The sequence below is a fragment of the Neoarius graeffei genome, chromosome 2, assembly GCF_027579695.1.
Source record: "Neoarius graeffei isolate fNeoGra1 chromosome 2, fNeoGra1.pri, whole genome shotgun sequence".
Taxonomy (NCBI): Eukaryota; Metazoa; Chordata; class Actinopteri; order Siluriformes; family Ariidae; genus Neoarius; species Neoarius graeffei.
This window is the reverse complement of record NC_083570.1, coordinates 52527395-52555365: the sequence shown is the minus strand read 5'-3', so window position 1 is coordinate 52555365 and position 27971 is coordinate 52527395. Positions and strand designations below refer to the sequence as shown.

Here is a 27971-nt window from a genome sequence, read left to right as displayed (position 1 = left end):
AATATGTTTCAGTAAACAGGTAAAAAAAGAAAATTTGTGTCAGTGTCCAAATATATATGGACCTAACTGTATTCTGGAATGTTGGATAAGGTGATGATAAAGCATGTGCATGTCTCTGGAGCAGGTATATGAATCTGAGTAGTTGTAAAATGTTTAGAGTTGGCTTGTTTTAATGTTTATAAGATTTTTCGATGCCTCTGGGCCGTGTAGAAGTATCTGGATTCAGATGAAGCCTCTTCTGGTATCTGGAGCTCGGCTCCCACCTGGCCTCAGCAAATGCCAGCCAAAGGGAAGCCCAATACATGGTTCATGACCTGGAGATGGGCCAATGGGGTCAGAGTGGGGGCACGGTAGGATGCCCCCGGGAATAGCAGGTCTCTAACTGTACTCTCCTCCGGTGACGCCGGAAATGGTAGAGGAGTCATGTGCACTGGAGCAATAGGCTAAAGTGAAAAATGAGAAATGCCTCTCTCCGAATTTGTTCAGTGCCTTCTTTCGCTTAAATCTCTTTTTGTAAAGCTGTGAATTTTAAATAACAGAGAAGTATTAGTGAAGATCAAACTAAATGGCATTTTAGTTTAAAAATCATTTTACACCGTAGCATGTTCAGTTTCCTCACCTCTTTCCAGTCTGTATCTCTGTGCTCAGTACCAGTTTGACTCTTCCCTAAACAAAGAAAAAAAATTCAGCCATTCTTATGAATTTATGGAATCACAAAAAATTAACTGGAGCAATTCAAAACAGAACGTGTCGAGGGAAAAATGACCGGTGTTAGGCCAGTATAGGATGGTTCACAGAGTTAAAACATAGAGAAAGCGAACGAGCACAGTTGTCTATTATACGTTCTGTGCCATCATGGAGTTATGAGTATGGTGTTCAAAATGTGACACAATAACCTATGCAAGTATGTTTAGACATTTGTATGGTATTCACTGCTTACAAATTATATTTACATCGATATTTTTTTTTTTTTTGCTGTATGTGATAAACAGTGTCAGTGTAGCACTAGTAGTGTTGGGTACTGCGGAGTACTGATCCATGAGTATTTGTTTACAATGAGGGTGAGAAGAGAGGGCAAGCCCAGTGTCCACAGTCTGGTTCTCCAAAAAATTTGATAGATTGAATAAACAACATCAATGACATGGAGACTTTGAGGTGTCATTTTAGCCAGAAATAGAGCTCTAAAGTTGGCTAAAATGCCTGTTTTCCAGTTCCTCACCATAGAGCTCTTTTTAAGAGTCATAATATGGCCATTATGATCCAGAGCTATTGGTCACTTCACAAGTGCAGTGGGTGGTAAAAGAGAGCAACTGGACTTGCTTGAAGATTCTTGAAGACGTTTCACCTCTCATCCGAAAGGCTTCTTCAGTTCTGTCTGACTAATAGGGAGTCTCAGTTATTTATCCTCTCATGGATGAAAAGCTCATCTAAGGTGTCGTTGAGTCATCCTGTTGGTGTGGGTCACTGGTGGCTGGATGTGAACGGCCTCAAGAGTTGTTAGGGTGATCAATGGAATGTTGATTCTCTCTGTCCTCCTGTGAGTCACTGAAAACAGCTGGGTTTTGGTGTGCATTCAGTTGTCTAGGAAGTGTGCCAAGGACTGCATTGTAGGTGGCTGATAAATGATGTCTTAGACCACCACCTCTGTTCAGTGATGGCCGTTCCAGGTTGACAAAAATGGCTTCTTTAACTCCTCGCTCATACCAACGATCCTCTCTGGCTAAAATGCGTACGTTGCAATCCTGAAATGAGTGTCCTTTGTTGTTAAGATGAAGGTAGACAGCAGAGTCCTGGCCTGAGGAACTGGCTCTCCTGTGTTGAGCCATACGCCTGTGAAGCGGTTGTTTTGTTTCCCCAATATATGAGTCCGTGCATTCCTCACTGCACTGAATTGCATACACTACGTTGTCCTGTTTGTGTCTGGCTATTCTGTCCTTAGGGTGGACCAGTTTCTGCTTCAGGGTGTTACTGGGTCTGAAATGTACCGGAATGTTGTGTTTGTAGATCCTCCTGAGTTTCTCAGATAGACCAGAAATGTAGGGAATGACAATGTTCTTGCATTTGTTCCTGTTATCCTCCTTGTCCATTATGTTCCTTTTTCTGCTCTTGAAAAAAGCCCAGTTGGGATACCCGCAGTTCTGAAGTGCTTTCTTGATGTGATTCTGCTCCTTCTCTTTTCCCTCTACCGTTGTAAGGATGTTCTGAGCCCTGTGTTGCAAGGTCCTAATGACCCCCAATTTGTGTTCCAGTGGGTGGTGAGAGTCGAAGAGTAGGTACTGGTCTGTGTGTGTGGGTTTCCGGTAGACCTTGATGCTAAGGCTTCTGTCTTGTCTAATGCGTACATCACAATCCAAGAATGCTAGATTATTCCCACTGACGTCCTCCCGAGTGAAACTGATGTTGATATCCACTGCATTGATGTGCTTAGAGAAGGGTTCCACTTCATGGGTTTTGATTTTAACCCAGGTGTCATCCACATATCTGAACCAGTGGCTGGGAGCAACTCCTGAAAAACTGGTCAAAGCTTTATGTTCCACTTCCTCCAAGACAGATTTGGGTGGCTCTCTTTTACCACCCAAAGTTACTATGACCTGGATGACTGAGAATCTTCACAGAAATGTTTTCACAAGTGCAGATGATTCCCATTTTGGTAATGGCACAGACTCTCCACAAAAGATAATGATCACATGACCAGTGCGCTCTCTCTAGAGTTTAACTCTATAGGATTGCCTGCGTAATGTGTTGATACCTCTGAAGTCACGGTGCAGGAGGTGTTTCCAGAGTAAGGCATCATGTGTAGCGAAGTGCAAGTCTCTGCATACTTCAGACAGCATTAGGAGCGAGGACACGTCCAGCAATCGCATGATCCTTTGCAGCAGCTCAGGGGGCAGTGCAACCAAATCAAACAGTGCAGGCAGACCTAGTGCTGCAGAGATAGGGATGGACACACACACACATTTCATGTATCTGTGGATATCAAACTTCTATAACAAGTGTACAAAGGGATAGAACGGTGAAAGGAGAGCTGGCTCTGATTTAAGGATATACCTTCTCTAGCTGTTGCAATGAGTGGGTAAGCCAACTGTTCCTTAAAAATATGAACCAGTTTCTGCAAGTCTCTGTAGGCCACTCCAGCATTTCCACCTATGAAGTCAAAACCTCTTTTATCCGCCAGACAAATAAACAGCAAATATATTTTCAGGCTATATGGAAACAAACAAGTATATAACATTTCCAAGACACATTACATCCCATATATCATATACAACCCCGATTCCAAAAAAGTTGGGACAAAGAACAAATTGTAAATAAAAACGGAATGCAATGAATTACAAATCTCAAAAACTGATACTGTATTCACAATAGAACATAGACAACATATCAAATGTCAAAGGTGAGACACTTTGAAATTTCATGCCAAATATTGGCTCATTTGAAATTTCATGACAGCAACACATTTCAAAAAAAGTTGGGACAGGGGCAATAAGAGGCTGGAAAAGTTAAAGGTACAAAAAAGGAACAGCTGGAGGACCAAATTGCAACTCATTAGGTCAATTGGTAATAGGTCATTAACATGACTGAGTATAAAAAGAGCATCTTGGAGTGGCAGCGGCTCTTAGACGTAAAGATGGGAAGAGGATCACAAATCCCCCTAATTCTGCGCCGACAAATAGTGGAGCAATATCAGAAAGGAGTTCGACAGTGTAAAATTGCAAAGAGTTTGAAAATATCATCATCTACAGTGCATAATATCATCAAAAGATTCAGAGAATCTGGAAGAATCTCTGTGCGTAAGGGTCAAGGCCGGAAAACCATACTGGGTGCCCGTGATCTTCGGGCCTTAGACGGCACTACATCACATACAGGCATGCTTCTGTATTGGAAATCACAAAATGGGCTCAGGAATATTTCCAGAGAACATTATCTGTGAACAATTCACCGTGCCATCCGCCATTGCCAGCTAAAACTCTATAGTTCAAAGAAGAAGCCGTATCTAAACATGATTCAGAAGCACAGACGTCTTTTCTGGGCCAAGGCTCATTTAAAATGGACTGTGGCAAAGTGGAAAACTGTTCTGTGGTCAGACGAATCAAAATTTGAAGTTCTTTCTGGAAATCAGGGACGCCGTGTCATTTGGACTAAAGAGGAGAAGGACGACCCAAGTTGTTATCAGCGCTCAGTTCAGAAGCCTGCATTGCTGATGGTATGGGGTTGCATTAGTGCATGTGGCATGGGCAGCTTACACATCTGGAAAGACACCATCAATGCTGAAAGGTATATCCAGGTTCTAGAGCAACATATGCTCCCATCCAGACGACGTCTCTTTCAGGGAAGACCTTGCATTTTCCAACATGACAATGCCAAACCACATACTGCATCAATTACAGCATCATGGCTGCGTAGAAGAAGGGTCCGGGTACTGAACTGGCCAGCCTGCAGTCCAGATCTTTCACGCAGAGAAAACATTTGGCGCAACATAAAACGGAAGATACGACAAAAAAGACCCAAGACAGTTGAGCAACTAGAATCCTACATTAGACAAGAATGGGTTAACATTCCTATCCCTAAACTTGAGCAACTTGTCTCCTCAGTCCCCAGCCGTTTACAGACTGTTGTAAAGAGAAAAGGGGATGTCTCACAGTGGTAAACATGGCCTTGTCCCAACTTTTTTTGAGATGTGTTGTTGTCATGAAATTTAAAATCACCTAATTTTTCTCTTTAAATGATACATTTGCTCAGTTTAAACATTTGATATGTCATCTATGTTCTATTCTGAATAAAATATGGAATTTTGAAACTTCCACATCATTGCATTCCATTTTTATTTACAATTTGTACTTTGTCCCAACTTTTTTGGAATCGGGGTTGTAACTGTACATAGCATGGACAACAGGTACAAATAATGGAGTCTGACGGCAGGGGATTCAACTATATTGCATATACGAAGTACTTTTATATTCTATGTTATTATAATGTTCAGACATTAAACATGTTATACAAAAAAAGACAATTAAAGCACTTTACAGTGGAGTTATGCTTGTCATAATTTAACAACTGATATTAAGATATCTTCATTTAATTTATATAGTGTCGTATTCTGTACCTGCCCACTCCTTAGTCACATACGTGTCCAGTTTCAGTACCAGTTTCTGTGAACACTCTACTGCACTGCTCATCTTCAGAGTGGCTGTGGGAAAAATAATCATTGACAACCCCATCAGCTGCAGCTACAAAGAATATTCACACGTAGGTAATGGCAGCAACATGTGTACCATTGATGACAAATGTTTCGGCTACTGGCACAGCAACCACCTGGGCCAGGCTGTTCTCACAGAGTGGATGAGAGTACTGCAGTCTGTAGAGACCCGCCACCGCACGCCAGCCACTGGGCATCTTTCCGGCTCTGACATCACAACCCTGCACACGTCACACACAGTAAATCCAAGTAATACATTCAAGGCAAATTATACAATCCTCCAGAGCTGGGAGAATTTCTGTGGTAAAAAGTAGACCATCTTGTTCAGCCATTTCTGAAAACATTCAGAAGACAAATTAAAGAGGAACTGAATAAAATCAATCTTGTATTCATGAATTCTGAGGGTAAGAATGAATTGCAAAGCTGCTAATTTAGCTGTTGTGTCCCGGAAGGTATTTCTTAATGTCTAGAATAGTAATCACGTTTCTTTTGCTCAATACTGAGTCAGGGACAATATAGTTTATTGAATTTGGACTTTTTACCAGTTTGTCAATAAACAATTTGATTTCACACTGTACATTATGTACTGTACAGCCAACCTCATATTTTTTGAACCGTTGCACCACAGGGTGGTGTAACACACTTGGAGGAAAGAGATATCTGCCCTCTTCCTCATACATGAGCTCAGATACACCCATCCCACCCTGTGATTGACAGGGGAGACAGAGTATGCCCTCCCACCCAGACAGCATGACCAGTTTTGCTCCCTTGACTCCTGTCCCTGGATGACTGTGGCATCGTCCAGATTAGGACTTGCGATCTCCTGACTAAAGGACAAATGCTTTTTCTGTTGCACCGCTTGGGACCTGCTCTTGAAAGCTAAATATGAACATGGACTGAAGATACAGTATTTACATACGATACAGCTTCTCGCTACCTCCTTGTCGTATGCTGATTTTATACATTTCCTCATTGGAAATGTATAAAGAGAAATATGTTGGACTCAGGGCAGCATGGTGGTGTAGTGGTTAGCGCTGCCGCCTCACAGCAAGAAGGTTCTGGGTTCGAGCCCCGGGGCCGGCGAGGGCCTTTCTGTGTGGAGTTTGCATGTTCTCCCCGTGTCCGCGTGGGTTTCCTCCGGGTGCTCCGGTTTCCCCCACAGTCCAAAGACATGCAAGTTAGGTTAACTGGTGACTCTAAATTGACAGTAGGTGTGAGTGTGAATGGTTGTCTGTGTCTATGTGTCAGCCCTGTGCTGACCTGGTGACTTGTCCAGGGTGTACCCCACCTTTCGCCTGTAGTCAGCTGGGATAGGCTCCAGCTTGCCTGCGACCCTGTAGAAGGATAAAGCGGCTAGAGATAATGAGATGAGATGAGATGTTGGACTCAATAAAACAAACAATCAAACTGCTCAGTTACTGTGGACTGCAAAAAAATAATTTAGGCGTGTCATAAATACTCAACCCATCACCAAGCTTCCTTTGTTTGATAGGTAAAACTGACAGTTTGTATTTCAAGGTGTATTTTGGGTTGAATTCAGTGTCATTAAAAAATTTATATATAATATAATTACATACTGAATGTATTGCACAAAAGTCTTTGACACCCTAATTTTTTTTAATACTAAATTTGTCTTGATTTTTTTTTTGAGCATCAGGACTTAGAGCAGTACACAACAACTGTCCTGGTATACAGTGGTGCTTGAAAGTTTGTGAACCCTTTAGAATTTTCTATATTTCTGCATAAATATGACCTAAAACATCATCAGATTTTCACACAAGTCCTAAAAGTAGATAAAGAGAACCCAGTTAAACAAATAAGACAAAAATATTAGACTTGGTCATTTATTTATTGAGGAAAATGATCCAATATTACATATCTGTGAGTGGCAAAAGTATGTGAACCTCTAGGATTAGCAGTTACTGTAATTTGAAGGTGAAATTAGAGTCAGGTGTTTTCAATCTATGGGATGACAATCAGGTGTGAGTGGGCACCCTGTTTTATTTAAAGAACAGGGATCTATCAAAGTCTGATCTTCACAACACATGTTTGTGGAAGTGTATCATGGCATGAACAAAGGAGATTTCTGAGGACCTTAGAAAAAGCGTTGTTGATGCTCATCAGTCTGGAAAAGGTTACAAAACCATCTCTAAAGAGTTTGAACTCCACAGTCAGACAAATGGAGGAAATTCAAGACCATAGTTACCCTCCCCAGGAGTGGTCAACCAACAAAGATCACTCCAAGAGCAAGGCGTGTAATAGTTGGTGAGGTCACAAAGGACCCCAGGGTAACTTCTAAGCAACTGAAGGCCTCTCTCACATTGGCTAATGTTAATGTTCATGAGTCCACCATCAGGAGAACACTGAACAACAATGGTGTGCATGGCAGGGTTGCAAGGAAAAAGCCACTGCTCTCCAAAAAGAACATTCCTGCTCATCTGCAGTTTGCTAAAGATCACGTGGACAAGCCAGAAGCCTATTGGAAAAATGTTTTGTGGATGGATGAATCAGAATCACTTTATTAATCCCCGGAGGGAAATTCAAATTTGCTACCAAGCTCCTGAATCAAAGAAGAAGTAAACATGTCTAAAAATAGGAGATAAAATTGTCTGAAAAAAGAATAAATAAAAATAAAATAAATTTAAATAAGTTCAATAACTTAAGTAAAAGCAAAATGAAGTGATTTTATATACAATGATTCCTATATACATATATTGCACCTGAGTTAAGGATACAGTATACATGGTAAAACAGTGTACCACAGTTATACAGTGGCATTGTACAGCTTGACTGCAACAGGTGGGAATGATTTCCTGTGTCTCTCTGTTGTGCAGTGTGGAAGAATCAGCCATTTACTGAATGTGCTCCTGTGGCTGACCAGCTCCTCATGTAGAGGGTGGGAAGGACAGTCTAAGATTGTTTTTATTTTGGACAGTGTCCTCTTCTCCAACACCACTGTCAGAGTCCAGTTCCACGCCTACAACATGGCCGGCCTTCCTGATGATTTTATTGAGTCTGTTAGTGTCCTTCACCTTCAAGCCGCTGCCCCAGCAGACGACAGCGTGCAGGATGGCACTGGCCACCACAGACTCATAGAACATCTGCAGCATCATTTGGCAAATGTTGAAGGACCTCAGCCATCTCAGAAAATAGAGACGGCTCTGGCCCTTTCTGTATACAGTGTCCACGTTTTTGGACCAGTCCAGTTTATTCTCCAAGTACACCCCCAGGTACTTATATTCCTCCACCATGTCCACACTGACCCCTTGGATGTTAACAGGGTTCACCAGAGCCCTGATTCTCTTCAGATCGACCACCAGTTCTTTCATCTTCGTCATGCTGAGCTGTAGGTGGTTCTTCCTGCTCCACATGACAAAGTTGTCCACCACCATCCTATACTCGCTCTCATCACCACCGGTAAGACATCCAACCACTGCAGAGTCATCAGAAAATTTCTGGAGGTGGCAGGTCTCCGTGCAGTAGTTGAAATCAGTGGTGTAGAGAGTGAAAGGAAAGGAGAAAAGACAGTCCCTTGCGGAGCCCCGGTGTTGCTGATCACTGATGAGACCAAAATAGAACTTTTTGGTTTAAATGAGAAGCATTATGTTTGGAGAAAGGAAAACACTGCATTCCAGCATAAGAACCTTATCCTATCTGTGAAACATGGTGGTGGTAGTATCATGGTTTGGGCCTGTTTTGCTGCATCTGGCCCAGGACAGCTTGCCATGATTGATGGAACAATGAATTCTGAATTATACCAGTGAATTCTAAAGGAAAATGTCAGGACATCTGTCCATGAACTGAATCTCAAGAGAAGGTGGGTCATGCAGCAAGACAACGACCCTAAGCACACAAGCCGTTCTACCAAAGAATGGTTAAAGGAACAGTCCACCGTACTTCCATAATGAAATATGTTCTTTTCTGAATTGAGACGAGCTGATCCGTACCTCTCCGAGCTTTGCGCGACCTCCCAGTCAGTCAGACGCGCTGTTACTCCTGTTTACTCCTGTTAGCAATGTAGCTAGGCTCAGTATGGCCAACGGTATTTTTTGGGGCTGTAGTTAGATGCGACCAAACTCTTCCACTTTTTTCCTGTTTACATAGGTTTATATGACCAGTGACATGAAACAAAGTTCAGTTACACAAATTGAAACGTGGCGATTTTCTATGCTATGGAAAGTCCGCACTATAATGACAGGTGTACTAACACCTTCTGCGCGCTTCGACAGCGCATTGATACCTTCACTCATGAGTGACGGTATCAATGCGCTGTCGAAGCGCGCAGAAGGTGTTAGTACACCTGTCATTATAGTGCGGACTTTCCATAGCATAGAAAATCGCCACGTTTCAATTTGTGTAACTGAACTTTGTTTCATGTCACTGGTCATATAAACCTATGTAAACAGGAAAAAAGTGGAAGAGTTTGGTCGCGTCTAACTACAGCCCCAAAAAATACCGTTGGCCATACTGAGCCTAGCTACATTGCTAACAGGAGTAAACAGGAGTAACAGCGCGTCTGACTGACTGGGAGGTCGCGCAAAGCTCGGAGAGGTACGGATCAGCTTGTCTCAATTCAGAAAAGAACATATTTCATTATGGAAGTACGGTGGACTGTTCCTTTAAAGAAGAATAAAGTGAATGTTTTGGAATGGCCAAGTCAAAGTCCTGACCTTAATCCAATTGAAATGTTGTGGAAGGACCTGAAGCAAGCAGTTCATGTACGGAAACCCACCAACATCCCAGAGTTGAAGCTGTTCTGTACAGAGGAATGGGCTAAAATTCCTCCAAGCTAGTGTGCAGGACTGATCAACAGTTACCGGAAACTTTTAGTTGCAGTTATTGCTGCACAAGGGGGGGGGGGGGGGGGGGGGGGGGGGGTCACACCAGATACTGAAAGCAAAGGTTCACATACTTTTGCCACTCACAGATATGTAATACTGGATCATTTTCCTCAATAAATAAATGACCCAGTATAATATTTTTGTCTCATTCGATTAACTGGATTCCCTTTATCTACTTTTAGGACTTGTGTGAAAATCTGATGATGTTTTAGGTCATATTTACCGTATGCAGAAATATAGAAAATTCTAAAGGGTTCACAAACTTTCAAGCACCACTGTACATCAAGTTCTGCACAGACACTGTCACTGTGGATAAGTGTATCCGGGATTATCCCAACAAAAGCCCTGGATGACAAATAAAGTGCAGAGCCTGCTCAGCGAGAGGAACATCGCCTTCAGGTCTGGTGACGGTTCATTATATAGCACTACCAGAGCCAATCTGAAGAGATGCATCAGAGAGGCCAAAGCTGCTTACAAGAGGATAGAGGACTGCTTTCAGAGCAACAACTCCAGGCAGGTGTGGCAGGGGGTCCAGCACATCATCAACTACAGACTCAGCTACCTCATAGCTGATGGTGACTCCTCATTGGCAGAGGAGCTGAATCACTTCTTTGCCCACTTTCAGGTGGAGTCACAAAAGGCAGCCATACTACACTCACAAGCCCACAACAGCCACACGCTCATGGTGGAGGAGCATGAGCTGAGGTGCACGCTGAGCGCGGTAAACCTGTGGAAAGCTGCAGGAGTGACAGCATCTCAGGACAGGTGCTTCAGGTCTGTGTGGATCAGTTGGCTGGGGTCTTTACCAAGGTCTTCAATCTGTCCCTGTCTCAGGCTGCCGTCCCACCCTGCTTAAAGTGCTCCATAATTGTCACCCTCCCAAAGAAGAACACCATTAGCAGCTTTAACAATAACCAGCCAGTAGCACTTACACCTATCATTATGAAGCTGTGGCAGCGGGGGCGTGGTCAAGCGTCGGTCTGTGAATAGAGGGCGGAGTCAGGGAAGGTAAGTGGTGGAATCACTGCACCTGACGGGAATTAACCTGTGTTTGTATGTCTTCCCCAGTGACCGCGCCCTATAAGAGGAGAGGGAGAGCGGAGTGAGGGAGCTACTCCCCAACCTGGATACTTGTGTGCTTGCGTGTGTGTACGTGTGTATTTAAAAGCTGAAAAGCTACAATAAACGAGTTTTTGAGAACTCAGTTCTGGCCTGCCGTGCTTCTGTGCTCCACCCACCTAGAACACTTGCTACAGTGGTACTGAAACCCGGGAAAGGAGCGCAGGAGAGAACAGCCTCATGGAGTCCTCCCCCTTCAAGGACCTGATCCATGCCCTTGCCACGGCCCAACAGAGCCAGCACCAGGCACTGGTTGCCCTCCAGGAGGAACAGGAGCAAAGGTTCGAGGCCCTGGTGCTGGCGCAGCAGGAAGATCGCCAGGTGTTCCGGCACCTACTCGCGTTGGCGGGGTCCACCACCTCCACCGCCGCGGGCCCTCCCCACCTCACCCTAATGAAGATGGGCCCGCACGAGGACCCCGAGGCCTTCCTCGCTCTCTTTGAGCAGGCAGCAGAGGCGTGGGGTTGGCTGGTGGAACAGCGTGCGGCGCGCCTCCTCCCCCTGCTCACGGGCGAGGCGCAGCTGGCTGCGCTACAGCTCCCCACCGACAGCCGGCTGGTCTATGCAGACCTCCGCAGGGCCATCCTCCAGCACGTGGGTCGCACTCTGGAGCAGCAGCGGCAGCGCTTCCACGCGCTGCGCCTGGAAGAGGTCGGCCGGCCGTTTGCATTTAGCCAGCAACTCCGGGACGCCTGCCGCCGGTGGATGAGGGCCGACAACCGCGACGCCGAGGAAATCATTGATCTGGTGGTGCTGGAGCAGTTCGTCGCTCGACTTCCGGAAGGAACCGCGGAGTGGGTCCAGTGCCATTGCCTGGTGTCGCTGGATCAGGCCATTGAGCTGGTGGAGGACCATATGGCGGCCGTTCCAATGGCAGGACAGCGTGTCTCCCTTTCTCTCCTCCCCTATCTCTCTCTCTCCCCTTCTGTTCCTCGCCCTCGCCCCATTCCCCCACCGCGGAGGCGGGGGCCGGCTCCACCCCAGCCGGCCCGCTGCACCCGTGGTGTCCTACCATTTCCTACTTCTGTGTCTGTGTCTTCTCCCCCCCTCAGGTGAGTGATATCCGGAACACTGGTGCAGAGAGAAAGCCTGGGCCGGTGTGCTGTTGCTGCGGGGAGCTGGGGCACCTCCAGCATCAGTGCTCGGTGATGGAGGTGGGCGCGGTGGTCCAGATCCCCGATGCACCAGGAACCACCCTCGATTGGGCCAGAGCGTATCGCATACCGGTGAGTTTCCAAGGGGATATGTATCAGGCTTTGGTGGACTCTGGCTGTAATCAGACTTCAATCCACCAAAGTCTGGTGCAAGACAAGGCATTGGGAAGAGCACAGTTGGTGAAGGTGTTGTGTGTGCACGGGGATGTTCACAACTACCCTTTTGTGTCGGTCCACATTCTGTTTCAAGGGGAGAAATTTAGAGTACAGGTGGCGGTTAATCCTCGCCTTACCCACTCGATAATTTTGGGGACTGATTGGCCGGGATTTCAGGATTTAATGACACACTTAGTGAAGAGTGGGTCCTGCCGTAGTTCACTGGGGGGAGGTCCCGGTGTGGCATTGGCGGGAGCAGCTGTCACAGAGCCGTCTACGTCATCACCGCGTCAGAGTGAGGAGCAGCAGGCCCCTCCTCCCTCTCTCGGGGAATCCCTCGTGGATTTTCCATTAGATCAGTCGCAAGACGAGTCTCTGCGGCATGCATTTGACCAAGTGAGAGTAATCGATGGTCAAACGCTCCAGCCAAACACCACCCCGTCCTTCCCCTATTTTTCCATTATTAAGGATAGGTTATACCGAGTGACGCAGGACACTCAGACTAAGGAACAAATAACCCAACTTTTGATCCCAAATTGCCGCCAGGAATTGGTATTCCAGGCGGCTCACTTTAATCCCATGGCTGGACACTTAGGGCAGGATAAGACACTAGCCCGAATAATGGCCCAGTTCTATTGGCCAGGGATTCGCGGCGATGTCCGTAGGTGGTGTACGGCATGCCGCGAATGCCAGTTAGTAAATCCAGCGGCCATCCCAAAAGTGCCTTTGTGCCCTCTACCATTAATCGAGACCCCGTTCGAAAGAATTGGGATGGATCTCGTCGGGCCATTAGATCGGTCAACACGAGGGTATTGCTTTATTTTAGTTCTGGTGGACTATGCAACGCGATATCCGGAAGCAGTGCCGCTTCGCAATATCTCCACACGTAGTATTGAGGAAGCACTCTTCCACGTCATCTCCCTAGTCAGAATCCCCAAAGAGATTCTGACTGATCAGGGCACTACGTTTATGTCAAGCACACTGCACGAACTGTATGGGTTACTGGGAATCAAGCCGATCCGCACCAGTGTTTATCACCCACAAACGGATGGCTTAGTCGAACGGTTTAATCCCACCCTCAAAAACATAATTGAAAAATTTGTAAGCGAGGATGCACGTAACTGGGATAAATGGCTCGAGCCCCTGCTTTTCACAGTGCGAGAGGTCCCACAAGCCTCCATGGGGTTCTACCCATTCGAATTATTATATGGGCATAAGCTGCGTGGCATCCTAGATGTGCTGCGGGAAAATTGGGAGGAGGGATCTTCCCCGAGCAAAAATGAAATTCAATACGTTATTGATCATGTCGAGCTCTAAATTAATCGCCAGGTGGCAAGGACCCTTTGAGGTCACACGGCGAGTCGGGGACGTCGACTATGAGGTGAGGTGAACAGACAGGGGTGGGGCGTTACAGATATACCACCTCAATCTGTTAAAATGTTAGAGCGAGGCGGTCCCCATGGCGCCGGTGTCGGTGGTTCCAGAGAAGGCGGAGCTGGGGCCGGAGGTTCAAAAGGGAAAATCGTCATCACCCACCACTCCAGTCCCCTGTGGAGCCCACCTCTCCCTGACCCAGCTCGCGGAGGTCGCCCGGTTGCAGCAGAATTTTCTGATGTGTTCTCGCCCCTGCCCGGCCGCACCCACCTCATAGAACACCACATTGAGACGCCCCCGGGGGTAGTAGTGTGCAGCCGCCCTTACAGACTGCCCGAACACAAGAAAAAGATGGTTCGGGAAGAACTCGAGGCCATGCTCGAAATGGGCATCATCGAGGAGTCCCACAGTGACTGGAGCAGTCCGGTGGTCTTGGTTCCCAAGGCCAACGGGTTGGTCCGGTTCTGTGTGGACTATAGAAAAGTCAACGCGGTGTCTAAATTTGATGTGTACCCAATGCCTTGTATTGACGAGTTGCTCGATCGACTAGGCACAGCTCGTTTTTATTCGACACTGGATTTGACAAAGGGATATTGGCAGATCCCCTTGACTCCACTATCCCGAGAGAAAACGGCCTTTTCCACACCGTTTGGCTTATACCAGTTTGTCACACTTCCGTTTGGGCTGTTTGGGGTGCCCACTATGTTCCAGTGGCTTATGGATAGGGTCCTCTGCCCCCACGCCACCTATGCAGCCGCATACCTAGAGGACATTATTATTTATATTAATGACTGGCCGCGGCACCTAAAACACCTGAGGGCCATCCTGGGGTCGCTGAGGCAAGCGGGGCTCATAGCCAACCTGAAGAAGTGTGCGATTGGGCGGGTGGAAGTACGGTATCTGGGCTTCCACTTGGGCAATGGGCAAGTGCGTCCCCAAATCAATAAGACAGCAGCGATTGCGGCCTGCCCGAGGTCCAAGACCAAAAAGGGGGTGAGATAGTTCCTGGGGCTGGCTGGCTACTATCATAGATTTATACCTAATTATTCGGACGTCACCAGCCTGCTGACTGATCTCATTAAAAAGGGGGCACCAGATCCGGTCCAGTGGACGGAGCAATGCCAGCGGGCTTTCTCTAAGGCAAAGGCTGCACTGTGTGGGGGGCCACTGTTACACTCCCCTGACTTTTCTCTCCCCTTTGTTTTACAGACGGATGCATTGGACAGAGGGCTGGGGGCTGTTCTGTCCCAGGAGGTGGAGGGGGAGGACCATCCAGTGCTGTACATCAGCCGCAAGCTGTCGGTGCGCAAGGGCAGGTACAGCACCATAGAGAAGGAATGTGTAACGTTCACTAGGTGTGGGTGGAGCACAGAGGACGGCAGGACAGAGACTGAGTTCGCACAACTCTTTTATTTTCACTTTTCAGTGCAAAATAACTTTCACTCTCAACCACACATGCACACACATTCCAGGCATCTGGTTGTGGAGAGAGCTCCCTCTGCTCTCGCTCTCTCTCCTTAAATAGGGCGCGGTCACTGGGGAGACACACAAACACAGGTTAATTGCCGTCAGGTGTAGTGATTCTGCCACTTACCTTCCCTGACTCCGCCCTCCTGTCACAGACCGGCGCTTGACCACACCCCCGCTGCCACATACCCCCACTGCCCGACTCAGGCCGGGTGGCCGTCTGGCCTGCAGCCGACTCCCCCCCCCCCCCCCCCCTTGACGGGAGAGGAAGTCCGCCACAACCATCTGCGCCCCCGGCCTGTGGACCACCTTAAAATTGAAGGGTTGGAGTGCCAGATACCAACGGGTGATCCGCGCGTTGGCATCCTTCATGCGGTGGAGCCACTGGAGGGGCGCATAGTCCGAACAGAGGGTGAAAGGGCGCCCCAGCAGGTAGTAGCGGAGGGCGAGGACCGCCCACTTGATCGCCAGACACTCCTTCTCGATAGTGCTGTAGCGCCCCTCACGCACTGACAGCTTCCTGCTAATGTACAGGATGGGGCGGTCCTCCCCCTCCACCTCCTGGGACAAAACCGCCCCCAGCCCTCTGTCCAATGCATCCGTCTGCAACATAAAAGGCAGAGAAAAGTCAGGGGAGTGTAATAGTGGCCCCTCACACAGTGCAGCCTTTACCTGAGAGAAAGCCCGCTGGCATTGCTCCATCCACTGGACCGGATCTGGTGCCCCCTTTTTAGTGAGATCAGTCAGTGGGCTGGTGACATCCGAATAATTAGGTATAAACCTACGATAGTAGTCAGCCAGCCCCAGGAACTGTCTCACCCCCTTTTTGGTCTAGGGCCTCGGGCAGGCCGCAATTGCTGCTGTCTTGTTAATTTGGGGACGCACCTGCCCATTGCCCAAGTGGAAGCCCAGATACCATACTTCCACCTGCCCAATCGCACACTTCTTTGGGTTGGCTGTGAGACCCACTCGCCTCAGCGACCTAAGGACGGCCCTCAGGTGTTGCAAGTGCCGCTGCCAGTCATTACTATAAATGATGATATCGTCGAGGTATGCGGCCGCATATGTGGTGTGGGGGCGGAGGACCCTGTCCATCAGCCGCTGAAACGTAGCAGGCGCCCCAAACAGCCCAAACGCAAGTGTGACGAATTGGTGCAAGCCGAACAGTGTGGAAAAGGCCGTTTTTTTCCCGGGATAATGGAGTCAAGGGGATCTGCCAATAACCCTTTGTTAAATCCAGCGTCGAGTAAAAACGAGCCGTGCCTAGCCGATCGAGCAACTCATCAATACGAGGCATTGGGTACGCATCAAATTTAGACACCGCGTTGACTTTTCTATAGTCCACACAGAACCGGACCGACCCGTCGGCCTTGGGTACCAAGACCACCGGGCTGCTCCAGTCACTGTGGGACTCCTCAACGATGCCCATTTTGAGCATGGCCTCGAGTTCTTCCCGAACCACTTTTTTTTTTGTGCTCGGGTAACCTGTAAGGGCGGCTACACACTACCACCCCCGGGGGCATCTCAATGTGGTGCTCTATGAGGTTGGTGCGGCCAGGCAGGGGCGAGAACACGTCCGAAAACTCGGTCTGCAACTAGGCAACCTCCGCGAGTTGGGTCAGGGAGAGGTGGTCTCCACAGGGGACCGGAGAGGTACGTGCTGCCAATGTTCCCTTTTGAACCTCCGGCCCCAGCTCCGCCTTCTCCGGAACCACTGACACCAACGCCATGGGGACCTCCTCATTCCAGCATTTGAGTAGGTTGAGGTGGTAAATCTGTAGCGCCCCGCCCCTATCCGTTCACCTCACCTCATAGTCAACGTCCCCGACTCGCCGTGTGACCTCAAAGGGCCCTTGCCACTTGGCGACTAATTTGGAGCTCGATGTGGGCAACAGTACGAGTACTTTCTCTCCCGGTGTGAACTCCCTAAGGTGCGTACCCTTGTCGTACAGGTGGGCTTGCCGTTCTTGGGCCTGCCGCAAATTCTCCTGAGTTAGGTGCGTGAGCGTGTGGAGTTTTGCACTCAAGTCAATAACGTATTGGATCTCGTTTTTACTTGAAGGTCCCTCCTCCCAATTTTCCCGCAGCACATCTAGGATGCCACGCGGCTTACGCCCGTATAACAATTCGAACGGGGAGAACCCCGTGGAGGCTTGGGGGACCTCTCGCACTGCAAAGAGCAAGGGTTCGAGCCATCTATCCCAATTACGTGCGTCCTCACTTACGAATTTTTTAATTATGTTCTTGAGGGTGTGGTTGAACCGTTCAACTAAACCGTCCGTTTGTGGGTGATACACGCTGGTGCGGATCGGCTTAATACCCAATAACCCATACAGTTCGTTCAGTGTACGTGACATAAACGAGGTGCCTTGGTCAGTCAGAATCTCTTTTGGGATTCCAACTCGGGAGATAACGCGGAAGAGTGCCTCCGCAATACTGCGTGCTGAGATATTGCGAAGAGGCACTGCTTCCGGGTATCGCGTTGCATAGTCCACTAGAACTAATATAAAGCGGTACCCTCGTGTTGACCGATCTAATGGCCCGACGAGATCCATCCCAATTCTTTCGAACGGGGTCTCAATTAACGGCAGAGGGCGCAAAGGCGCTTTTGGAATGGCCGCTGGATTTACTAACTGGCATTTGCGGCCCGCCGTACACCACCTACGGACATCGCCGCGAATCCCTGGCCAATAGAACCGGGCCATTATTCGGGCTAGTGTTTTGTCCTGCCCTAAGTGTCCAGCCATGGGATTAAAGTGAGCCGCCTGGAATACCAATTCCCAGCGGCTCTTCGGAATTAAAAGCTGCATGACTCGCTCTTTAGTTTGAGTGTCCTGCGTCACTCGGTATAACCTATCCTTCATAATCGCGAAGTAAGGGAAGGACGGGGTGGCGTTCGGCTGGAGCGTTTGACCATCGATTACTCTCACTTGGTCAAACGCATGCCTCAGAGTCTCGTCTCGCGACTGTTCTAATGGGAAATCCGCGAGGGATTCCCCAATAGAGAGAGGAGGAGCCGGCGGCTCCTCACTCTGACGCGGAGATGACGTAGACGGCTCTGTGACAGCTGCTCCCACCAAAGCGACACCGGGACCTCCCCCTGTTAAATGGCAGGACCCACTCTTCACTAAATGTGTCATTAAATCCCGAAATCCCGGCCAATCAGTCCCCAAAATTAAAGAGTGGGTAAGGCGAGGATTAACCGCCGCCTTCACTATGGCTTTTCCCCTCTGAATTAAATGTGGACTGACACCAAAGGGTAGCGGTGAACATCCCTGTGCACACACAACACCTTCACCCCCTGTGCTCCCCCCAATGCCTCGTTTTGAACCAGGCTTTGGCGAATTGAGGTCTGATTACAACCAGAATCCAACAACGCCTGATATGTAGCCCCTTGGATACTCACCGGTATGTGATATGCTCCGGCCCGATCGAGGGCGGCCTCTGGCGTGTCGGGGATCCGAACCACCGCGCCCACTTCCATTGCCATGCACTGCTGTTGAAGATGGCCCGGCTCCCCGCAGCGCCAGCAAACCGGCCCGGGCTTTCCCTCTGCACCGGTGTTCTGGGGCTCACTCACCTGAGGTGGGGGAGAGACAGACACAGAAGGGAGAAACGGGAGGGCACCGCGGGTGCGGCGGGCCGGCTGGGGTGGCGCCGGCCCCCGTCTCCGCGGTGGGGGAATGGGGCGAGGACGGGACACAGAAGGAGGGGGAGAGAGAGAGAGAGAGAGAGAGAGCAAAGAGGAGAGAAGAGAAGACGCCGTCTGTTGTCCTGCCGCCGCAACAGCCGCCAAATGATCCTCCGCCAGCTCGACTGCCTGATCCAGCGACGCCGGGCGGTGGCACCGGACCCACTCCGCGGTTCCTGCTGGTAAGCGAGCGACGAATTGTTCCAGCACCACCTGGTTGATGATCCCCTCGGCGTCACGGTTGTCGGCCCTCAACCACCGCCAGCAGGCGTCCCGGAGCTGCTGGCCAAACGCGAACAGCCGGCCAACTTCCTCCAAGCGCAAAGCGCGGAAGCACTGGTGCTGTTGCTCTGGTGTGTGCCCCACACACTGGAGGACGGCCCAGCGGAGGTCCGCGTAGGCCAGCCGGCGGTCGGCAGGGAGCTGTAGCGCGGCCAGCTGCGCCTCTCCCGTTAGGAGGGGGAGAAGGCATGCCATGCGCTGCTCCATCGGCCACCCCGAGGCTTCTGCGACTTATTCGAATAGCGTGATGAAAGCCTCGGGGTCGTCCTGCGGACCCATCTTGGTAACAGTGAGGGGAGACGGGCCCGCGGCCGGAGCGCTGGTGGACCCCGCCGACGCGAGGAGGTGCCGGAATGCCTCGCGGTCTTCCTGCTGGGCCAGCACCAGGGCTTCGAAGCGTCGCTCCTGTTCCTTCCGGAGGGTGACGAGCGCCTGGTGCTGGCTTTGCTGGGCTGTGGCGAGGGCGTGGACCAGGTCGGTGAATGGGGAGGACTCCATGGGGCTGATCGACTGGTGCTCCACTCTGATCCCGGGTTTCGGCACCACTGTAACGTTCACTAGGTGTGGGTGGAGCACAGAGGACGGCAGGACAGAGACTGAGTTCGTACAACTCTTTTATTTTCACTTTTCAGTGCAAAATAACTTTCACTCTCAACCACACACGCACACACATTCCAGGCATCTGGTTGTGAAGAGAGCTCCCTCTGCTCTCGCTCTCTCTCCTTAAATAGGGCGTGGTCACTGGGGAGACACACAAACACAGGTTAATTGCCATGAGATATAGTGATTCTGCCACTTACCTTCCCTGACTCCGCCATCCTGTCACAGACCGGCGCTTGACCACGCCCCCGCTGCCACAGAATGCCTCGCCATCAAGTGGGCGGTCCTCGCCCTCCGCTACTATCTGCTGGGGCACCCATTCACCCACATTCAGGACAACCTGACCTGGAGCATCAACACTACAGCTGTTATCAAGAAGGCACAGCAAAAACTGTATTTCCTGAAAGTGCTCAGGAACTACCATCTTTCACAAAAACTACTTGTGTCCTTCTACCGTTGCTCCATTGAGAGCATATTAACGTACTGTTTCTATGTGTGGTTTTCTAGTTGCACAGTAGGAGACAGGAAAGTGATCCAGAGGGTCGTCACTACGGCCCAGAAGATCATCAGCTGCCCTCTCCCCTCTCTGGAGGATTTGTACAGTTCCCACAGTATAAAAAAAAAAAGAAGCACAAAACATTCTCAGGGACCCATCTCACCCCGGACACACTGTGTTTGAACTGCTGCCTTCAGGCAGATGTTACAGGTCATTAACAGCTAGGACAAACAGGATTAGGAACAGTTTCTGTGCCAGTGTCATAAGGGCATTAAATAAAGCAAACCTGTACATTCAATAATACAAATATGATACAATATGGGATCGCGCAATGCCCTCCACACTATAGGATGTGAATGTTTGCGAGTGATGACTGCTGTTTTAAATAACTTTTAAAATTATTTATTGATATATTTATTAGTTTATTTTGTTTAGTTTATTTTGTTGGATTGCATTTTTATAGGTTTTTAGATGCACTTTTTTTTTGCACCAAGTATTGCATTTAATTTCATTGCATTTATTCACAATGACAATAAAGATATTCTATTATTCTTAAATTTATGTTTATCCATCCATAACCGTGTAATCCTGTGCAGGGTCACAGGCAAGCTGGAGCCTATTCTAGCTGACTATGAACAAGAGGCCCGCTCCACCCTGAACAAATCGCCAGATCATCACAAGGCTGACACATAAAGACAAACAGCCCTTCACACTCACACCTACAGTCAATTTAGAGCCACCAATTATCCTAACCTGCATGTCTTTGGACTGTGGGTGAAACCGGAGCACCCAGAGGAAACCCACACAGACATGGGGAGAACACGCAAACTCCACACAGAAAGGCCCCCGTCAGCCACTGAACCTTGTTGCTGTGAGGCGACAGTGCTAACCACTACACCATCGTGCCACCCGATTTATGTTTATGACTTCTGCATTATTGGGTCAGTTACATTATGTGTGATTTCTGACCTGTGGCACGAAGCCGGCCTCCAGCAGAAACACATGTGCTGCTAACAGCAGGCAGTCTGAGGCGCTGGTGCACTGCGCGTCTTGGTACAGTGTCTCTAAAGAGTGAGGGACCTTCCCATCCTCTGCTTCACAGCACAGCATGGGCTCAGGGATGTAGATGCCGACTGTCTCCTCTTTATCTTCACCTCTCTCCATATCTGTCTCCTCTGTCTCAGGATCACACACACTCTTTCTGCTCTCGGAGCTGCTACTGGCACCTGACTGGAGGAAAAAAAATCACCAGCAGCTTTAGAAGAATGCTAAATATATTCTTATTTATTATAACATGGGATGAGTCACAGCCTGAAACTTAATACACACAAAAAAGGGAAACCTTATAACTGGCTTCTTAGAAAGAGAAACAGAAGCACCTACAGAAGCTTCACTGATTTCACTGTCATTTCAGTAACATTCACTTTCCTGACACTGCTTGTGAAGTTTCTAATAGAGAGCAGCACTCTTTAGCTCTATTTAAGAAACTACGGATATTGAAAATGCATGATGTTCCTATATCCAGAATGCTTTTCTCATGTCCCAGTTTTACCACAACTGTCCGACAGTAGTTTTTCCTTATTTTTTTTCAGAAGACCTCATCAGTTCACTATTATGGTAATAGATTAGCAATGAAGTCATCTTTGTATCTTCCTAAAGTTTGGACAAATTATGGCAAATTTAATATTCAATTTTTAGGCCCGCAAATTTGCAGTGAAATTGATGAAAACTGGAAATCTTACAATTTTACTTTAAATCAAAAGTAGCATCATTTTTGCTTTACTGAGTTCTTTTTGCTTTTCTGTGCTGTAGCTGTGTTATAGCAGGGTTTCCCCAAAAGAATTGTTTTTTTTTCTGTTTATTGGGTGGGAATTCAGTAAAATTATAAGTAAAATATAACCCCCCCACCCACCCCTACCCCCAACATGTTGAACGGGTAAACAAACCAGCCCTAGATGTTACCAGAAGCCACAAAATGAACCTTTATATTTCAAAATTTTCTGGGGGAGCATACCCCCAGACCCCCTAGCTTACACACTGCCTGTGGTGGTATGCTCTTTGCACCTCGCTGCACTACTCTTTAGTTTTTCTCGGGGAAACCCTGAATAGGTTTGCATTCAAGCGAAAGAAAAACACAGATTTTGACATGGACTAAAAGCAGGACTGTGCACATTTTATCAGTAATGCGTTGTCACATTTCAAGTAGGGATGTGCGATATGACAAAAAATATCATAATACAATAGTTGAGGACATCATATGTATCATAATACATACTATATAATGCAGCAGTAGTGTAAAATAAAAATCTGTCAAAAAATCTACAATAATAATGATTAAATAGTTAGTAAAAAAAAAAAACATCAAATCAACTGCTTCTATTCCATTCCTAATTATTTATAACATTTTTTAAAGGTGTCACAATATTGATACAATATAATTATCTTAATCTAGCATACATCTCAGCACTCGCCTCCTGTGTACCTGATCCAGTGTGACTCTGCAGTGTGTTCTGCTGAACAGCTGAAACGTTGTGTCTGGTGAGAGGAAGGTGATGGTGAGGAAGATGAATCAGAATCAGAAGCCAAGTATGTTCTCAGATACAAGGGGGCTCATTTATCAACAGTGCGTAGAAAACATCCTAAATTCTGTCGTACGAGTGGAATTTAGAATGTTCGTAAGTACAAAAATATCGGCATTTATCAAACGTTCCTAGGCTGGTTTTACGCACACCCGTAAGTAATCTGCATTGATAAATCCCACACCTGCCAAATCACCTTGCGCGGGCACGATGACTCTAATTTGCATTGTGAAACGCCCCCAGTTAACCATATATGGCATTAACATCCCCTTTAAAAGCCATGCAAATGAGTAATTGAGTCCTTGGTGGAATAATGGAGAAGCGCGCAAAAAAGAGGAATTTCTCTGAGACGGAGATCGACGTTTTAGTCGCGGAGGTTGAGGCCAATCAGAAGATATTGTTTTGTGGTTTAGAAGCCGGCGTTACTAGTAAAAAAAGAATACTGTGTGGGAGAAGGTGGCACACAGGGCCGTAACTACCATTGAGGACCCCGAGGTCATGTCCTCGGCATTTTTTTCCCACGGTATTTTTTTTTTCACTCAGAAATGTGAAATTAATATATGATGAAAATCGTTCTGACTTTGATCGGTGGAAAATTCTAAATTCAGCTTGCATCCCCCTGTTCTCATGTGTTTGTCTAAAAATAAAGTCCACATAATCATTTTTAAACGAAGCTGAAATATCCGACATTGGAAACATTTCATATCCGGCAGCCTCGCGATAGTCAGCTCAGCACCGCGGGATACACAAGAGCTGAGAAGTGTTCTCATCAAGGTCCGACTCCGCAGCCAGGCAGTTTGTCAATTAGTCGTGGAATCTGAAAATTGACATAAGATGAAGAAGTCTACTACACTAAAACAAACCAAACTCAGCTCTGGAAAGTCAGCAAGTGAGAGAAAAAGAAAGAGGGAAGAAGGGGAGTTAATTTTGCCAGTCACTGACAGTTATGTGCCGGAATGCTTATGATCATTAACAGTGCAATTTTAATTAGCATTTCAAGCAACAACAGTGGAAGCCACTTAGCTAGATAGGATTTTCGTTTTCCAGGCGGCACAAACTCTTTTATTCTCTCTCTCGATTTGATTTGGTGCGTTTCAGATCAGAAAAGGCTGGACAGTCGTGACCTGTTGTTTATGAAGTTATTGGCTACTGACGAGACTTGAGCTATTTTGCTAACTTACCAGACTATAGGCTAACGTGAACACAAGACACTATTGTTTTGATCATTGGTTGTATTTTCGAGCGGAAATGAAAACGGGTAGCAAACTTATTATGTTCACATTTTATTTACAACATGATGTAGCACCTCTGACTGCTTTCTGTCAATCATGAGCAGCCCAGCCGCGTTCACAGCTCCTCCTCCAATCAGCAGCTGGAGATGAGCCTCCTCTCGGGAAGTCTTGTCCCGCCCCTCTTATTGACTCCCATCTCCAGTGAGGCTCAGTCTCCGAATGGAGCGTTTTAGTCGGTTTTGTCCAATAACCGTCTAGTATTTTGCTATTGAAAAGGGCAGATATTTTTTTTTAAAAAGCAATTGAAGTCCATTCAGGCTCGGCTAGATTGCGTTGTCACTCTCACTCACTCAAACTCTCACTCACTCACACAAAATACTTTTGTGATCGTGCAGTTTTGAAATTGTTAAAATAAACATGTTCACCTACATGTTCATCTTGTTGGGCTTGTGATTTTGACTCGTTTCCAAAATGTATGAAAAGTCACCATATTAGGACTTTTTTTTTGGCAAATAAGATGTATCGCAATGTTTGACCTCGGGATTTGAAAAATCCTGGTTACGGCCCTGGTGGCGCACACTGTAAATGTCGTCGGATCTGAGCCACGGACTGTGGCAGAAATAAAAAAAAAAAAGTGGTTTGATATTAAATTAAATGCAAGAAAGCGCGTGGCCGCTTACAGGCGCGCTACAATGGTGACAGGGGGAGGGCAAAACCTTGAAAAATTGTCTGCCTTGGATGAACGGGTTGCTGGCATTATTGGGGACGCTGCGTGTTCCGGAGTGGTGAGTGGTGTGACTGACGGTGACCTCGTGGTGGAACCCCCAGAAACAGAACCAAACGTCCAAGATGAAGGTAAGTGGTCACACATTTAATGCAGAATTTAAATCTAAACATTTTTTTTACTGAATCGATAAAAAAAAAAAACTTTGTTTCAAACAGAAATTTTTGGTTTAAACAGAAGTAGCTTATTAATGCATCTGCTCTTTCAGTGGTTCTCAACCGGGGGGGCGCGGAGGTACTCCAGGGGGGTCGCGAGTAGGCTTCATGTATGGAGGAAAAAAAAAATCTGGCAGACTTTATCAGTAATGCAGGCACTTCCCACGATTTCTCATCTGTCTTTCAAGCAGCGTCAGAGCACCTGTCGGTAATGAGAAAACAGTTTGCGGCATACTTCACAGAGGATTATCGCTCTTTTGCGTGGGTTCGAGATCCATTTGTGTGTACTGCTGACGAACTTCCAGTTGACATGCAGGAACAGCTTATTGAGCTGAAGAGTGACAGTAGACTTAAGGCAGTCTTCACCTCATGCCCTCTTTCGACATTCTGGGCAGCATTGATGCAGGAGTACCCGCAACTGTGTGACGTAGCCTTGAAACTGCTCATCCCATTCGCATCGACCTACTTGTGTGAGGCAGGATTTTCAAAAATGACTGCGCTCAAAACGAAATATCGCAATCGTGCGCAAATTGAGGATGACTTGAGACTGTGCTTGTCAAACATTTCGCCAAGAATCGAGGATCTTTGTAAGGCAAAGCAGGCTCAGGTCTCGCATTAACGCAAATGCAGATCACAAAGGCACAGTAAAAAGTAAAACCTAAATTCACGCCTGGTCCCAATTCCCAATGATATCAATAGCCAGCTAATGATAAGCCTAATAAAATACCTAATAAAAACACTAATAATAATAATAATAATAATAATAATGCCTATTAATAATAATAGCATAATAATAATAATAATAATAATAATATCAACAACCAACAACAGCAATAATAATAATAGGCCTAATAATAATAATAATGCCTGAAAGAACATAAGTCTTGTACTACTGCCAACAGCTTAGTAATGATAATAGGCCATAATAATAATAATAATTATTATTATTATAATAATTATAATTATAATAATTATAATTATAATAATGCCCGAAAGCAGATTAGAAATGTGGTGCTACTGCCAATTATAACAATAGCCTAATAATGATAATAGGCCTATGTATTTCTATAGAATGGATAATGCTACTACTGCTACTACTACTACTACTAATAATAATAATAATCTAGCCCAGGGCTATCTATCTATCTATCTATCTATCTATCTATCTATCTATCTATCGGTCGATATAAGGTGCTGTAGGTCGGGTGGCGTCACTGCGGGTGAGTGTGTTGGGGGGGGGGGGGATGGGGGCAGGGCAAGAAGAGGGGCCCCCAACTGCAATGAACCAGCTTTGGTGGGGCCCAGGTTGCAAAAGGTTGAGAACCCCTGAATTATACAGACACGTCCGCTCCTGCCGCGATGGTGCAGGAGGAGGCAAGGTCGTCCTCTGTGCATGAGGCTCGGGCACCAAGGGTATTAACTGATGAGGTCCTGCAGAACCAAGAGCACATTGCCCAGGCAGTTAGTGACATCAAGGGGCAGCTAAGCAACCTCACTAATGTGCTCACTGAAATCAGTGAGTCACTGAAAACACGCTGCTTGTGCAACTCAAATCGCAAATAAAAGCTATTGAATCGTGAAAAGTCTGCGTTCTGTCATTATGCAACACACACACACACACACACACACACACACACACACAGTGAGTAAATAATAGGCATAATATGGGTAAACTTGCCTAAAATCTCTGTATGATCCCCGCTCTGATCTGCATCGCAAAAGCATTAGCAGGTGCAAGGCCCTCTTCGCAACGCTCTTCGTCATGCATGGGGTCATCAGGTCTAGGGGGATCCTGCAGGGGGACTCCTCTTCTGATGGCCAAATTGTGGAGCACACAGCAAGCCATAACCATGCTGCACACCTTTTCAGGTCGATACTGCAGCGTTCCCCCCGCCCTTGACAAACACAGCCATCAGCCCTTCAGCAAACCAATTGCGCGCTCTATTGTAACTCTGGTGCGCGCGTGGGCCCGGTTGTAGGCTTGTTCCTGCTGTGTCTGGGGGTTGGTTAGTGGGGTCATGAGCCACGGTTTGAGTGGATATCCTTGATCACCTATGCGAACAGTTGCATACATGACATTGCCATATTGCGGTTTACCACTGCGGAACAGAGGCGGCGCGGTGGTGTAGTGGTTAGCGCTGTCACCTCACAGCAAGAAGGTCCTGGGTTTGAGCCCCGGGGCCGGCGAGAGCCTTTCTTTGTGGAGTTTGCATGTTCTCCCCGTGTCCGCGTGGGTTTCCTCTGGGTGCTCCGGTTTCCCCCACAGTCCAAAGACATGCAGGTTAGGTTAACTGGTGACTCTAAATTGAGCGTAGGTGTGAATGTGAGTGTGAATGGTTGTCTGTGTCTATGTGTCAGCCCTGTGATGACCTGGCGACTTGTCCAGGGTGTACCCCGCCTTTCGCCCGTAGTCAGCTGGGATAGGCTCCAGCTTGCCTGCGACCCTGTAGAAGGATAAAGCAGCTAGAGATAATGAGATGAGATTAGAGGCATTTAGCAGATGCTCTTAATCAGAGCAACATACAATGTACCCAGAGCAGCCTGAGGAGTAGTTCAAGGTTAGGTGCCTTGCTCAAGGGCACTTCAGCTATTCCTGCTGGTCTAGGGAATCAAACCAGTGACCTTTTGGTCCCAAAGCTGCTTCTCTAACCATTAGGTCATGGCTTCCCCATAGTCACATATCTGTGAATAAAAGATCCGTACTTTGTCGTATTATTTTTTTTCCGTGAATCCGTATTCCTTGACTTGTCCGTATTTTCTAACTGGTGCAGTGGCAGCAGCGTACCAGATGGTGATGGAGGAGGTGAGGCTGGACTCGATGATCGAGGTGTAAAAGTATACCAT

General features: G+C 47.4%; 1 pseudogene; it reads right to left on the bottom strand.

Annotated features, from left to right (window-relative positions):
* Window positions 1–222: 222 nt before the first annotated feature.
* Window positions 223–27971, bottom strand: LOC132869573 (F-box only protein 7-like; annotated as a pseudogene).